The 17,173-nt window shown below is 41.3% G+C and overlaps 1 long non-coding RNA gene across 7 annotated transcripts in view; it reads right to left on the reverse strand.

Moving 5' to 3' along the window:
- The window catches only part of LOC132830941 (uncharacterized), a 558,005-nt gene that overhangs the window by 139,483 nt on the left and 401,349 nt on the right, over nt 1-17,173 (reverse strand). For 5 of the 7 annotated variants that reach the window (XR_009646452.1, XR_009646455.1, XR_009646453.1 and 2 more), the window contains 2 exons: nt 12,514-12,641; nt 10,770-10,828 (listed from right to left, as the gene is read on the reverse strand). This is a non-coding gene — a long non-coding RNA (uncharacterized LOC132830941). The remainder of the gene's footprint in view (nt 1-10,769; nt 10,829-12,513; nt 12,642-17,173) is intronic. The other 2 variants (XR_009646457.1, XR_009646451.1) reach the window with 1 other exon arrangement.

Below are 17,173 nucleotides of genomic sequence, written 5' to 3' on the forward strand. Positions count from 1 at the left end.
ATATTCCAGGGTTATTCCTTCAAAGTTTGCATACACGATATTCAGTAGGAACCAAAGTTTGTACTATCAAAATGTATCTCCTTCTCACAATTGCTTCATGTTATCCTCTTTATTTTTTAACAAATCACTATGCTTCAATAGGAGCAAAAATGGAGAAAGCAATCTGGTTTTTATAGTCAGGTTAATAAAATATCACGTTTCAATGGTCGCACATTTGTTCAGGACATGGCTAGACAAACACTCAACAGAATTACAACATATAATCTCTCTCAGTACCTTTGGGATGAATAGGAAATAAAATATCACTCTGTTAAATGAACTTACCATGGATAAATGGCAAAAATAATGGCACTGGGACAAGTGAAAATTTATGAACAGTTCCATAAATATCATGGAAGGTTTCCTTAATGGAGATCAAACAGCTCAAGGGAGATGAGACACCCATAACATTGCTATGTAAAGTCTGACCAGTTGTAAATGTGTCAACTAATGCAGCACAAAATTCCAAACTGAGAGGTTCTGTGATTAAAACCAGCTCAGCACTGTCCTCATGACCTGTCCTACCAGCCAATCTTCCTTCACACCTACCCGCTCCACCCTCCCCTCTGACCTATCACCTCCATCCCCACCCCCATTCACCCATTGTACTCTTTGCTACCTTCTCCCCAGCCACACCTCCCCATTTGTCTCTCCACCCTGGAGACTTCCTGCCTCTACTCTTGATGAAGGGTTTTTGCCCGAAACGTTGATTTTACTGCTCCTCGGATGCTGCCTGACCTGCTGTGCTTTTCCAGCACCTCTCTGATTAAAACATCTATAACACTTTAATTGCTTATTTACGTTACTTTTATTTTAAACTAATGAGAATATTGAACAAACTGAGCTTGTTTGCACTGGAATTCGGAAGGGTGAGGGGGTACTTGATTGAAGATCCTAAATGGTCTTTGGCAGACTTGAGGGGCCAAATGTCCTATTCCGCTTCCTGTTTCTTAAGGCAACGGGTCTTATGACTAAGGGAATAAGACAAGGATGTTTTCTCTTAAGGGTCAGTTCAGAACTAGGAAGCTTGGTTTTAAAATTAGGGGTCATCCTTTAGGACAGAGACAAAAATACTTTTTTTTCCCTCTAGGCAGTCTTGTGCAACTTTAGAACTCTCTGCCTCAGAGGGCAGTCGAGTCAATGAATTTTTTTTTAGGTGGAGGTAGGTAGGCAATCATTAGATCTTCAGGGAGACAGATGGGAATGTGGAATCCAAAACAGAAACACTTCAGCTGTGAGGAGGAAGTGCTGGATGTCTTGAAACGCATAAAAGTGTATAAATCCCCAGGACTTGATCAGGTGCATCCTAGAACACTGTGGCAAACCAGAGAAGTGATTGTTGGGCCTATTACTGAGATATTTGTATCATCGATAGTCACAGGTGAGGTGCCAGAGGAGTGGAGGTTGGCTAACATGGTGCCACTGTTTAAGAAGGGTGGTAAGGACAAGCCAGGGAACTATAGACAAGTGAGTCTGACGTTAGTGGTGAGCAAGTTGTTGGAGGGAATCCTGAGGGACAGGATGTACATGTATTTGGAAAGGTAAGGATGATTTGGGGCAGTCAACATGGTTTTGTGCATGGGAAATCATGGCTCACAAACTTTATTACTTCTTCAAAAAACTCAATCAAGAGGATTGATGAGGACAGGGTGGTAGACGTGATCTATATGGACAAGGTTCCCTGCGTGAGACTGGTTAGCAAGGTTAGATCTCATGGAATACAGAGAGAACTAGGCATTTGAATCCAGAACTGGCTCAAAGGTAGAAGACTGAGGGTGGTGGTGGAGGGTTGTTTTTCAGACTGGAGGCCTGTGACCAGTGGAGTGCCACAAGGATCGGTGCTGGGTCCACTACTTTTCATCATTGATATAAATGATTTGGATGTAAGCATAAGAAGTATAGCTAGTAAGTTTGCAGATGACACCAAAATTGGAGGTGCAGTGGACAGCAAAGAGGGTTACCTCGGATTACAACAGGATCTTGATCAGATGAGCCAATGGACTGAGGAGTGGTAGATGGAGTTTAATTTAGATAAATATGCGGTTTTGTATTTTTGGAAAGCAAATCTTAGCAGGACTTATACACTTAATGGTAAGGTCCTAGGGAGTGCAGGTTCATAGCTCCTTGAAAGTAGGGTCACAGGTAGATAGGATAGGGAAGAAGGCATTTGGTGTGCTTTCCTTTATCAGTCAGAGTATTGAGTACAGGAGTTGGGAGGTCATGTTGCGGCTATACAGGACATTGGTTAGGGCACTGTTGGAATATTGTGTGCAGTTCTGGTCTCCTTCCTATCAGAAAGATGTTGTGAAACTTGAAAGGGTTCAGAAAAGATTACAAGGATGTTGCCCAGGGTTGGAGGATTTGAGCTATTGGGAGAGGTTGAACAGGCTGGGGCTGTTTTCCTGGAGCATCAAATGTTGAGGGGTGACGTTACAGCGGTTTATATCACGAGGGGCATGGATAGGGTCAATTGACAAAGTCTTTTCCATGGAGTGGGGGACTCTAGGAACTAGAGGCATCGATTTAGGGTGAGGGGTAAAGATAGAAAAGAGACCTAAGGGAATGAGCTGTCAGAGGAAGTGGTGGAGACGAGTACAATTGCAGCATTTAAAAGGCATTTGAATGGGTAAATGAATAGGAGGGTTTGGCGGGATATGGGCCAGGTGCTGGCAGGTCGGACTAGAGTTGGTTGAGAAATCTGGTCGGCATGGACGAGTTGGACCGATGGGTCTGTTTCCATGCAGTATATCTCTATGACTCTATCTTATTGAATGGTGTAGAAGGCTGAATGGTCTATGTCTAATTCTAATTTATATGCATATTTGCACGTATGTTCCAAAACTCAGCTTCAGCAATTCCTAATACAGACACTCATGGGTACCTTTTAGAATTATATGGCAGTACTGAGGTATATTAGAAATGAGAAAGAAGTGGTTTTCCTTTAACAGCCTGTACTCTGTGACCCTATCAGAAGTCACATGACACCAGATTACCTTACCTGATGAAGAAGCAGTGCTAAGAAAGCTTGTGATTTCAAATAAACCTGTTGGACTATAACCTGGTGTTGTATGACTTCTGATTGTCCAACCCAGTCCAACACTGGCAACTCCACATCATGGCTTTATGACCCTGGAAAGAGGTGAACATGGTTTGTAAATGTAGCAATCCAGCCTCCAGCACCCTTATACCCCAGTGATCTCCGAGAACAGAAGAACACAAATAAATAGGAGAAAGGCCATTTACTCCATCTTCACTGATCAGTTCAGGAACACTGTCCTTCACAATACCTTCGATGAATCAATGAATATTGTCCTGTCCTCCACTTTTATCCTGTTGGTTGTTTCAATCACATTCACTATAGTAGTTCTGTTCTGTCAAATAGGTCATCCATAGATCCATTTATGCAAAATAGATCAATGGGCACCCCTTGAGGGGTGGAATAGTCTCTCAGTGCATTTTTGTTTTATAAAGTTAATTTATTGGCTGTGTGTGTCACTGGCAAGAAAAGTATTTATTACACATCCCTAATTAACAAATATAATAAAAATAAAAATGTCAAAGTTTTCAAAAATCTCAAGAATGATATCAAACAAAGATTTTGACCACTTACATGAAGTAACATTAATTGTGCCTGCATTCCTGTATGGTACGCTGACCTTAATTTTTCAAATACAATTGGTAGCATTTATAAACTTTTAAAATATTCAACAAACTTATACAGCCAACTTTCCATCCAAACCTGGCTACAGAGTGAAAGCTCATTATTTTTTGATCTGGGCTGTGGTTCTTGAACCTCAAGAACTATTCTCTTCTCACACCAACTTCTGATTAAACCAATCTCAGAGCCATCCCTTCAGTCCAACTCCAGCACATGTCCTCCTATGCCTGCAGTCTCACTGCTTTGCAGCACATCTCCCATGGAAGTGCCACAATAAAAGACACTTCTGACTCCATATTTACACTGGAGCATTTTAGAATAGTTTGTTCACAAATGTGGAAAAATACATTATGTAACTAAGAATCCAACTCAATGACTGGGATCTACTGAAAAGATTTTGGGATAAACAATTAGTAAATGAGAAAGCAACAACTCTGATCCAAAATTGGTTGGCTTCTCGTTAATGCAGATTGCCATTTGTGAATCGAGTGGAGGAGGGGCAGGAGGACATATGTTACAGTCAATTTCAATTGCAATCTTTGTTCTCAGCAAAGATACAAACTTCATATTTCAAATATTCACAATCGTTAACAGCTTAAGCATCAAAGCCGGTCTCTCTTTAACCACCCAAACCAATCGTGTCAAGTTCTTCTGAATTTAGCAATGATACAGCCATACTCTGTCATAAGCAAAATATCAATGTTCAGAGGGGATGTCCACTTAAAGCCAAACATAACTTCATAATGCATCACCAGACAAACACTGATCACCATCTCAATCACTGTCTTGCACATTGACCTTAACTTCCGCACTCAGTAAAAACTGCACAGACATGGAAATCCCTCACACATTTCGTTATTTTCACAGGAAACACCTCCACTTTCCTTCACCTTTTTCAAGTCTACCCCACATTACAGAGAAAAAAAACAGAGCTCCTAATAAAATCTGCCTACAAAGAGTACACACAAGGGAGACAGCAGAAATGATGTTTCTGACTAGCTCGCATTTGGTGCACTTTTGTAATATACAGGATCGGCGAGTGTCACTAAATTTACTAACAAGATCCACAACCTAATAAGGTGTTGACTGTTTGTCAAGCTAATAACTCCACGGGCATCAATATGTTGTCCAAGTAGCCACTATGTTGCTTGTAAACCTTGAAAACGTGTGCCAATAAGCTAGTGAGACATAAAACATGTGACTGTGTGTGTTTCAGTGGGCAGGACAGCAGAGGAGGAACAGAGGAAGAATGGGGTTGGTTGTGCTCCATTACATGGCAAGTGCCATATACATATACTTTCAGTAGGGTTCAACTGAATACCAGTGAGTAGACACTTTTTAACTAATCTCTCCAGATGAGTTATAACACACCCCTGAAGCAGAATGAACTTGAACACAGGCATCCTGGGCCAAAGGTAGGGACAGCTGCCCTACAACTTATCTAAGATACAACAGTGTCTAGCATGAGGTCTAAAAGTATGACCCTGAGATTAAAAGTCTCTACTCAACTGAGCTAGCTGGGCACCAATGGGGAGTAGGAATTCTGAGCCGTGTTCCTGGTCTTAATGAGGAAAGTTCAATTGTCCAACTGTGCTTGAACCTTAGTCAAATCAATATGAATGCTGAATCTTCCTGGTCTTAGTCCCTTAATGTGCTGGAAAAACAGCGTAGCAGGGAACAAATCTCATCAACAACATGGAACACAAACCAACACTGAACGACAGAATCAGACTCTGACTTTCCACTGAGAAAATTTCAATGCAGTACACTAGTTCCTTAGTACAGTATCGAAATCAAACACTGAGAGGTGAGAAGTGATTCAGGCACATTACTGAATGTGAGGATCATGGATCGGGACCTACGCAGACCTCTTGTTCTAGCTCGGCCCATAAGAGGAAACATCCCCTCTACATCTCATTGATCAATGTCTTTAACATTCCATCAACCTCAATTTGATCTCTTTTCATTCTTCTAAACATGAGGGAGCATAGGCCTAAACTGATCAAATCTCTCTTCATAAGACAAACCCCATCAATTTAGTGAATCTCCTTTGAACTGCCTCCAATGCAATTGCATTCCTTTGAAGTAAGGTGATCAAAATTAAACACAACACTCCAGGTGCTGTCTCACTAATTTCTTGTGACAGTGGGTGATTTGGACAATAATGAGATTTTCCCTGAATGATACAATCATCATACTTCAAGGTCCAACCATAAAACAGAAGCACTTAGGCACCAATTGTCAACATCCAAACCATGCTGGGGCTAGTGCTCTTGGGAACCACATAATTAGGGAGGTACAAAAGGTTTTAAACTAACAGAAGCAAAAGATCAAACTTGGATAGATGTGGCATATCAAACAACAGAGAAAAAGATCTCAAGGGAGGAAAATATTATGGGAAATTAGTGTCAGAGAACAGCAGGAAGGGACACAGAGACAAACTCCTAGGAATAAACAGACAATCAAGAATAGATCTTACAAAGATAACAAAAAAGGCAAAAGTAAAAGGTTGAGAGGTAGCACTGTTAATCAAGGAAGGCTTTTGAGCAATAGTTAGAGATGACCTTGATTCAGGAAATCAAGACGTAGAATTGGTTTTGGGAAAATGTGGATTGGAAAAGGAAAAGATGTCACTAGTGGGAATAGTCTACTGGCCTCTAACAGTAACCACAATATAGGCCAAAGTATACAGAAGAAATAATGGGTGCATTTGACAAAGACATGGCAATAATTATAGGTGACTTTAGGCGCTGTTAGTAGGTTTGCAGATGACACCAAAATTGGAGGTGTAGTGGACAGCGAAGAGGATTACCTCAGATTACAACAGGATCTTGACCAGATGGGCCAATGGGTTGAGAAGTGGCAGATGGAGTTGCATTTTGAAAAGCAAATCTTAGCAGGACTTATACACATAATGGTAAGGTCCTAGGGAGTGTTGCTGAACAAAGAGATCTTGGATTGCAGGTTCACAGCTCCTTGAAAGTGGAGTCGCAGGTAGATAGGATAGTGAAGGCGGCATTTGGTATGCTTTCCTTTACAGGAGTTGGGAGGTCATGTTGCAGCTGTACAGGACATCGGTTAGGCCAATGTTGGAATATTGCGTGCAATTCTGGCCTCCTTCCTATTGGAAAGTTGTTGCGAAACTTAAAAGGGTTCAGAAAGGGTTTACAAGGATGTTGCCAGGGTTGGAGGGTTTTCGCGATAGGGAGAGGCTGAACAGGCTAGTGATGTTTTCCCTGGAGAATTTGAGGCTGAGGAGCGACCTTATAGAGGTTTTTTTCAAATCAGGAGGGGCATGGATAGGGTAAATACACAAGGTCTTCTCCTTGGGTTGGGGAGTCCAGAACTAGAGGGCATAGGTTTAAGGTGAGAGGGGAAAGATTTAAAAGGGATTTAAGGGGCAACTTTTTCATGCAGAGGGTGGTGTGCATATGGAGTGAACTGCCAGAGGAAGTGATGGAGGCCGGTACCATTACAACATTTTTAAGGCATCTGGATGGGTACATGAATAGGAAGGGTTTAAAGGGATATGGGCCGGTGCCAGCAGGTGGGACTAGATTGGGTTGGGATATCTAGTCGGCATGCATGAGTTAGATCGAAGGGTCTGTTTCCATGCTGTGCATCTCTATAACTCTAACTGAATTTTACATCCAGTCTGAAAGGGAGATGATTGCTTCTAGGATTAGTATTATAAACGTAAATAAGAGCAACGATGTTGGTATGAAAGCGGAGTTAACAAAGTGAACTGGGCCAGCATGCCCAGAAAGACAATTGAGAGACAGTTACAAACATTAAAAAGGGACATTTCAGAATACTCTAAGTATATTCCTACTATAGGAAAATCCTACAGGGAGGACCCATCATCCATGGTTCACCAAAATAGTGTAGGAAAAGCATGACACCTTAGAAATAAACCATATGACTATGCAAAGGTAAGTGGCACATCAGATGATTGGTCACATTATAAAGAATGGCAGAGAACAATCAGAGGATTAATCAGGAGAAGAAATGATATGAGAAGAAGTGACTTAGAGAGAGAAATAGTTTCTACAGGTATTTAAAAAGGAAAGAAATGAGGAGGTAAAGTGAGTGTCAGCCCTCTGGAGAGTGATGGGAAGGCTAATCGTGGATAAAGTGTTGGAAATGAGACTAGGTCAGATTGGGATGTCTGCTTGGCGTGGAGGAGTTGGACTCAGGGGTCTGTTTCCATGCTATATGACTCTATAAGGAAATGGCGGATGAAATGAATAAATATTTGCTTCTCTCTTTACTTCTGGAAATTGAAAAATATATCACGGGGTAATCTGTACCTGGTCTTTCTCAACACTATGGGATGCAGTGGCCTTGTGACAGTATCATTGGACAAATAATTCAGACCACCCAGGAACATGAGATTAAATCCCGCCACAGTAATGTTGAATTTTGAAGCCAATTCATAAATGTGGAATTAATGAGGAAAGAAATTGGTTATCTTGTCTTTCCTACATGTGACTCCAGACCCATAGCAATGTGGTTGATTCTAAACTGCCCTCTGGGTAATTATGGATAGGCAACAAATGCTGGCTTTGCCTGCAGAACCTACATCTCATGAAGCAACAAAGAAAACAATGGAAACCATTACATTTTCTTACCTCAGGCTTCAGATGTAAATGCCATCTTTTCCCCCTCTGTTCAACTGTCTCCATAATCTGGCAATGTAACACTTGAATGGTGCTTTTCTTGAGAATACCCCCCTTTGTCACTTCTACCTTAAAGCATACTTGCTGCATTTTGTTCATTGAGAATGTGTGCTGATACCATTTTACAGAGAAACAAATGAATTGACAGTCTTTGCACAGATAGAATATCTAATAATGAAGACAGCTATATAAACATTAGTGTGGGCTACCCAGGGTAAACACTGTACTTGTGCTATACCAGGGTATTTGCACAAAATTTGCATCAAAGGAATTGAAACATAGTCCAATTCTCCTCACTTTGTTAAGATGCAACAAAATTGGTGGCTGAGCTATGGGCACAATCGCTTCAGTCCTTCATCTACATAGTAGATCCAAAGCGGCAAGTAAAGGAAGAATTCACATTTACACATCATCTTTCTGACCTTCAGAGGTTCCCCAAGCACCACACAGTGAGCCAACTTGCTCTTTCATAGGCAATTGAGAGTGACCAATTGTGAGTGCAGCAGGTTCCAACACAGCTAGGAGACAAATCGCAAGAATAACTGGTTTATTTGCTTAAAACAAGGGATAAAGTTTGGGTCAGGAGACTAAGACAATTCCATTGCTTGGCATTTAATTGTATCATGTATTCTTTGACATTCACCTGGTCATGTGAAAAATAGCACCCATGATATTAGCTGTATCTCTCCAACCATATTAAAACCATGCCTTTGTACAGCACACAAGGAGGCCATTCTGTCCATCAAACCAGGTTTCTCATGTCTACTAAATGAGCTAATTAGTTCCACTTTCTTCCTTTTCCCCACTACATCAAAACTATTCCCTTTCAACTGCATATTCCCTTTTGTACATTGCTATAGAAGTTGCTTCCAGTGCAAATCATAACAAGTTGCTGCATAAACAATACTTTTCCTTAGCTTTTGACAATTCCGTGACAACTTTCCACTTCTGAGGCAAAAGCAATAGCAAAGAGGCAAAGCTTGACACTCACGACTTAATTCTTGTTAATGTGGGGTGAAATGGCCAGGCCATGCTAATGTTCATCTTAAGATCGACAGCGTTGAAGATAGATGAGGTATGAATAGGTATAAATCCAAATGAAAAGGATTGAAAAGAAACCAGAGTCTCTTTTTTTTTGTACAGGTTGTGTAACTGAGACCTTTTTTGCAATCCACCTGACTCATGGCAGTCCCAAGAACTGTGACAAGGGTGTTACAGAAACAAACTACAGGTTGTACTATTGGCAGCATTAATTACAGTAATACCTACCAACCACACCCTGGATAAAATGAGTTCGTGATGTGTTAGTCACCATACCAGTATTACCAGTTGTCCCAAGATCATGAGTAAATACATATCCAGTAAACATTGTGCAAGTCTCAGATATTCATTGCAGTAAAAGATAAGTGGTCCGTTAACACTATTCACAAGATAACAGTCTAGACAGTACATTCAGGTGAGTTCATTGTTTACCTTCTGCACCTGTAATTCTGGCCAATAAGCATGAGGTTCAATAGACCATTGTCAAATGAGATATCTACAATAACATGCATTAAATATGCCTTTATTCCATTTTGTTCAGAAAATAAGTACAATGCAGCAGTAACAATCAATAAGCTTAAACCATTTCAGCCTTCTATCTCACCACTTGCATCACAACTTTACGTGTTTCCATGCTATAAAAACCAGCTGGATACTAAACAATCTGATCGTTACTTTGGACAACTCAAACTGCACCAATAATAGCAAAAGAACAGTTATAGCACAAATGTCCTTTTTTCAGTGATTAAAGTTGTTTTTGTCAGAGACACTTGCAAAAAGAAAATGTTCCATTCATTTCAACAACTTTGTAATCACCATTAAATCTAACTGGCAACCCCCGAACCTGGTAAACGTTGAAAACAAAACACCACTAAGATCAGTTCTGGAAAATAGAAATCTGATTCATGTGAGGTTTATGCAGGCAAATTTCCAGATCAAATAGAACCCGGTTCTAGGAGTTTTCAAATTGAAGAAGTACAACCACTTCCTAGCCACAGACATTGTGCTCAGACCTAATTCTACAAAATATATTTCAAGTGCACTCTCCCAGTTGTGAATTATCAATGCTTAGAGCAATTGTCAAGCCACACTTGCATCAGAAATTAACCACATGCCTGACAAAAATGATTTTCGATCTGACAACATCTTTAAATTTACAATTTTTGAGAAAATGAGTTTATGGAGTAAATCAAATTTTTAAAAAACTCTCAGCATTCTTCACTTGCACTCTTTAAGTGGGTGAGTAACAATGCCATTCCTTTACTTGTTTGAGTATGCACAGCCCTTAAAAGTCCCGAATCCGCTGCAACAATTTGAAAAGTTTTCCTGGAAACTTGCTGACCAAATCTTACCTGCATGTCTCAGTCCATCTCATATCTTTCTTTATCCTCTTGTTTCATCCTTGGCAAACCTGTAAGAGTGGTTTGGAAGCGAGTGTCAGTCTGGAAAACTTCAGAGACCAATATTAATTGTTCCTTCGCATTAAATTGGCAATTACCTTTAATTATCCGAGGTAGACAAATATTCTGACAATAGAGAGACATAGAAGACAAGAGTGAAATTCTAACAATATTACAATCACTGTAAATTTTGAAGTAATTTATTTTCTCATCAACAAATGTAGAGAGGGTGGAAATAAAGGCATATTTTTATGAGAGGGATGTATTTTGGAATTATTGAGGTCAGAGATCATCATTGCTGAGCAGTGCATTAAGTCCTCTACTTTAAGCATCCACTTGACATAATGCAAGAACTTCAGATATTGTTTGATAATCTCTTCAATCCAATATACTCCCATTGGATATTACATGAGTAAGATCAACCCAGTTTTGTGTCCAATATTGGCACAAAATAATGATGATGATTGCAGCCCAAACATCATAAAAGCTCAACTCAGTCACGAATGCCCCTGAAAGGAAGGGAAAGGAAAGGAACCTGGTCCCTGTACTCATTCTTGCTTGTTGATGACTCTCATCTTAACACTTTGTGGTTGACGTTTAATGCCTTCTGATATGATCTTGCAAGCCATTGACTATAAAAAACAATATCTATTTCTGGAAGGACAGAACCAGCTTTTCACTGCTTCAGGGCAATGGGGGATGAGCAAGAAATGCCAGCCTTGTCACCAGGAAAAGGTACTATTTTGAGGATAATTTATACGTGCATTGTTAAAAGCTTATGAGCAAGGATTACTGTATATTGGGAAAGGGTTTTCCAAAAAGCAGATCATATGACACAAACAAGACGCTTGATGTTTGGAACATGACTGGTGATCTACATTTCCTCTGCTACTCCTTTCCTGTTTTGAACTCCAGCAAAAACGTCTGACATTTTGAAGGTTAATACAAATCATACTGGAAGTTTTTTTTATTTTTGACAATGAGATGTCATCAATTACAACAATAAACATGGAACACTATACATACATTAAGTACCAGATGTTTAAGTTGTGAAGTATTGAACAATTGATTGACTCATTTGTGCAGCAACACCCATGCATTTCTATTCTACCCTCAATTACTTAAAATGTCCAAAGGTGTTTCACAGGAACTTTATCAAGTAAATATTTGACAGCAAGCTAGATAAGGTGAGACAGTATTAAGACAGATGGATAATAGCTTGATCAAATTATTAGCAAACTTTTTTGATTTGATTTGTTATTGTCACATGTAACTAGAGACGGGTGTGGAAAGTTGGTGAGGTCCAGGGAGGGAATTCCAGAACTGAACAACCAGAGCAGTGCAATTAAAATCAGAGATGCACCAAGAGATGAGAGTTGAAGGAAACCAAAGTTCTTAGAGGTATCTAGATTGGAGGAGGCCATTAGAAAAACGATGGAAGAGGTCATTAGAACTGCTAAAAGGAGCGTTAATATGCTCATTGAATGATGGTTTGAGTTCTGCCAGGACCACACAGCCCCTGAACCAACTACAACTTTGGTTCATATATGGAGAAAAGAGCTGACCTCAAGAGGTGAGGTGAGTGACTGCCCCTGACATCAAGGCCATATTTTAGAGACTGTGGCAATAAGGTGCCCAAGCAAAACTACAAAGAATGGGAAATCAGGGGGAAACTCTCCACTGGTTGTAGTCATACCTGGCACATAGCAGGATGGCTTTTGGAGGTCAGTCATCTCGGCTCCAGGACATCTCTGCAGGAGTTCCTCTACATAGTGTCCTTGACCAAACTATCCTCAGCTTCTTCTCAATGATTTTCCCTCCATCCTAAGGTCAGAAATGAGGATTTTTACAAATGATTGCACAATGGTCAACACCACTTGCAACTTTTCAGATACTGAATCAGTCCATGTTCAAATGCAACAGGATCTGGACAATATCCAGGCTTAGGCTGAATGTTACAATTAACTTTCATGTTAAACCATGCCAGCCAATGACCCTCTCTAACAACACAGAATCTTACCACTGCTTCTTGACATTCAATGGCATTACCTTCACTGAATTTCCCACTGTTAACATCCTGGGATTTACGACTGATTGAGACTAAATTGTACTAGGCAAATAAATATTGTGGCTACAAGAGCAAGAGACAGTAAGGACTGCAGATACTGGAGATCAGAGTGGAAGAGTGTGGTGTTGGAAAAGCACAGCCAGTAGGCAGCATCCGAGGAGCAGGAGAGTCGACAGTTTGAGCATAAGCTCTTCATCAGGAATGGGGGGGGGGGGCGCGGTGGCACAAGGTGGCTTCAAGATAATGGGAGGAGATGGGGCTGGAGGGAAGGTAGCTGGGAATGCAATAGGTAGATGAAGGTGGGGGTGATGGTGATAGGCCGGACAGGAGGGTGGAGCAGATAGATAGGAAGGAAGATGGACAGGTAGGACAGTTCAAGAGGGTGGTGCTGTGTTGGAAGGTTGGATCTGGGATAAGGTGGGGGGAGGGAAAATGAGGAAACTGGTGAAATCTACATTGGGACCATCCAACCATACCGGATCAAAGTGGAAGATGAGGCGTTCTTCCTCCAGGTGTTGGGTGGTTAGGGTTTGGTGATGGAGATGGCTCAGGATCTGCATGTCCTTGATGGAATGGGAGGGGCAGTTGAAGTGTTCAGCCACTGGGCAGTGGAGTTGTTTAATGCGTGCATTCCAGAGATGTTCTCTGAAACATTCTGCAAGTTGTCGTCCTGTGTCCCCAGTGTAGAGGAGACCACATCAAGAGCAACGGACACAGCAGATGACATGTGTAGAAGTACAGGTAAATCTCTGTCGAATGTGGAAGGATCCTTTGGGGCCTTGGATGGAGGTGAGGGGGCAGGAGTGAGTGCAGGTTTGCACTTCTTGCGATGGCAGGTGAAGGTGCCGGGAGTGGAGAGTGAGTTGGTGGAGGGAATGACCTCTATGAAACAGATAGGGGTTGGGAGGGAAAGACATCCCCTAACCATCTGATGTCTGGAGGAAGAACGCCTCATCTTCTGCCTTGGGACCCTCCAATCACATGGGATCAATGTGGATTTCACCAGTTTCCTCATTTTTCCACCCCCCACCTTATCCCAGATCCAACCTTCCAGCTCGGCACCACCTTCTTGAACTGTCCTACCTGTCCAGCTTCCTTCCCCCCTATCCCTTCCACCCTCCTCTCTGACCTATCTCCTTGAGCCCCACCTTCATCTATCTATCGCATTCCCAGCTACCTTCCCCCCAGCCCCACCTTCCCATTTATCTCTCAGCCCCCTTGGGCAACCCCCTCATTCCTGATGAAGGGCTTATGCTTGAAACATAGACTCTCCTGCCACAAGAACAGGTCAAAGGCTAGGAATCCCATACTGAGTTACACACTCTTGACTCCCCAGAGCCTGTCCATCTTCTACAAGACACAAGTCAGGAGTGTGATATAATATACCTATCTGGATGAACAGTTCCAGCAACACGTAAAACATGACACTGTCCAGAACAAAGCAGCCCACTTGAATGGCACCATTTCTTCAAACATTTGTTCCTCTATCACTGACGCTCAGTAGCAGCAGTGTGTGTCATTTACAAGATACATTACAGAGATTTACAAAGGCTCCTTAGATATCACCTTCCAAATGCACAACCATCACCATCATGGAGTGGCATGCTGGCTCAGTGGTTAGCACTGCTGCCTCACAGCATCAGGGACCCAAGTTCGATTCCACCCTTGGGCCACTGTCTATGTGGAGTTTGCACCTTTTCACTGCATCTGTTCCAGTTTCCTCACACAGTCCAAAAGATGTGCAGGTCATGTGGGTTGGCCATGGGAAATGCAGGGTTACAGGGATAAAGTAGGAGGTGGGTCTGTGTGGGATGTTCTTCAGAGGATCAGTGTGGACTTGATGGGACAAATGGCCTGCTTCCACACTATAGGGATTCTATGATCTAGAAGAGAGTAGATATAATTGGTTCAATCAACATGGTTACCATCAGACTAGCCTCTAACTCTAGATGTCCAAAAACAATTAATTCAGATTTCACCTGTGTTGGTGGGATTCAAACTCATGGTTCCAGAACATTAGCCTGGGGCTCTGGATTACGATGCTAATGACTTCACCATTATGCTGCACCCTCCTCTTGAAAATACTGTATGTGTTTGTAAAATCTTCCTCGCTGGCCTGTTTTGACACTATTACCTTGATGATTTGTGATTATATCTCTGCCTTGGTTAGCGTACAGTTTTTGATGACTTGTTGCTTTTGCTAGATCCTCGTCACGCGACTCTGATATCTATTCCAGCTAAGTGATTTGTCTCTAGCACTATCTTACTTTTGATTATTTGTAATCATCTCTCTGCCTTAATTAATTGTTTCATAGGTCATCCCCTCATTTATTATTCAGTTCTTGACACTTTACTCACACTGTTCGCAGTAATCTGTTGACACTCTTGATTACCTGCAGAGACTTATTATCAGCCTGTTGACACCCTATCACACTATATGTACTTATCAGTAATGACTTGGAGACGCCGGTGTTGGACTGGGGTGTACAAAGTTAAAAATCACACAACACCAGGTTATAGTCCAACAGGTTTATTTGGAAGCATTAGCTTTTGGAGTGATTTTTAACTGTGTGCTTATCTGTTGACACTCTTAATTACCTGGAATCATCTTGCCTTTATCTCTCCACCTATATATTCCATGCCTGTGCGCCTCTCCCCACTTCATCTAAACAGAGGAGCAGTGCTCAGAAAACTTGTGATTTTGAACAAATCTGTTGGACTATAACTTGGTGTCATGTGACTTCTTACTTTGTCCCACCCTAGGCGATCTCCACATCTTGAAAGTATACAACTGTTCCTTCCACGGTCAAAATCCCTAACATCATTGTGCGTATAACTACCCATCATGGACTATGAGTCCAGGAAGGCAATTCACCATCACCACAACTTCTCAGATAGCTAGGGATGAGTAATATATGCTGGTCCAGCCAGCCACATCCATACTTCCTGAAAGATTTTTAACAAACACGTCAGGGCAACACAATAGAACAGAATTAATAGAGCACTGTCGTCCTTGTGCCCCACCTAATAGGTCAATACAAACTAAGACTAAGTCACTCTGCCCTTTTATCCTGCTCCACAACCCAGTAGAATCATGGCTGATCAGATCTTAACCTTAATTCTACATGACCGCTTACCCCTGATATTCTTTCTCATCCTTGGTGATCAAGAAGCTATCCAGTTATGCCTTAAAAATATTTAAAGGTTCGGCATCCACTGCCTATTGAGGAAGAGAATTCCAAAGACTCTCAACTTGCTGAAAGAAAAAAAATTTCCTCATCTCAGTTTTAAATAGGTGACCCATTTAATTTATTCTTAACCATTACCCCGGTTCTAGAATTTCTCACAAGAGAAATCCTTTCAAAATCCACCTGACCAAGTCCCCTCAGGATCTTGTACACTTAAATTAAGTCACGTCTGACTCTTCTGAGAATAAAGACCTAGTCGATCTAGCCTTTTGTCAAAAGGCAATCCACCCACTCCAGAAATTAGTTTAGTATGTATTCTCTAAAGTGCTTCCAATGCACTAACACATTTCTGTAAGTAAAGTGACCAGTACTGTATGCAGTACTCCAGATGCAGACTGTGCCATGTCCTCTATAACTGAAACATAACGTTTCTATTCTTGCATTCAAATCCTTTCACAATAAAACATAACATTCTATTAGCTTACCTGATTACTTACTTTACCTGCATACCAATACTCTGCAATTCATGAACTAGGACACCCAGATCCCTCTGAATTTCAGTGCTCTGCAACATGTAAATCATGTGCTTCTTTTTTATTTCTTCTACCAAAGTGGGCAATTTCACACTTTCCCACATTATATTCCATTTGCCTGATCTCTGTCCACTCACATAACCTATCCATATCTTTTGTTGGTTCCTTATGTCACCTTCAATACTCATTTTCCTACCTATCTTTGTGTCATCGGCAGATTTAGCTACCATAGCTTCAATCCCTTATCCAAATCATTTATTTAAATGATAAAGAATGGAAGTGCCAGCACCGACTCCTGTGACTTGTGACGTCCTGCCAGCCTGAAAATGGCCAATTTATTCTTATGCTATGCTAGCCAATTTTCTAATCCTGCTAATATGTTAACCTCTCCACCATTAGCTTTTATCTTCCGCAATAACCTTTGATGTGGCACCTTGTCAAGTGCCTCCTGGAAATCTGAATACAAATACATCCATGGTTCCCCTTTATCTATCTCACAGATTACCTCTTCAAAGAGCTCCAATAAACCAATTTTCCTTTGACAAAACCATGTTGGCTCTGCTAGAG

The sequence above is a fragment of the Hemiscyllium ocellatum genome, chromosome 3 (assembly GCF_020745735.1).
Source record: "Hemiscyllium ocellatum isolate sHemOce1 chromosome 3, sHemOce1.pat.X.cur, whole genome shotgun sequence".
NCBI classification, from domain to species: domain Eukaryota; kingdom Metazoa; phylum Chordata; class Chondrichthyes; order Orectolobiformes; family Hemiscylliidae; genus Hemiscyllium; species Hemiscyllium ocellatum.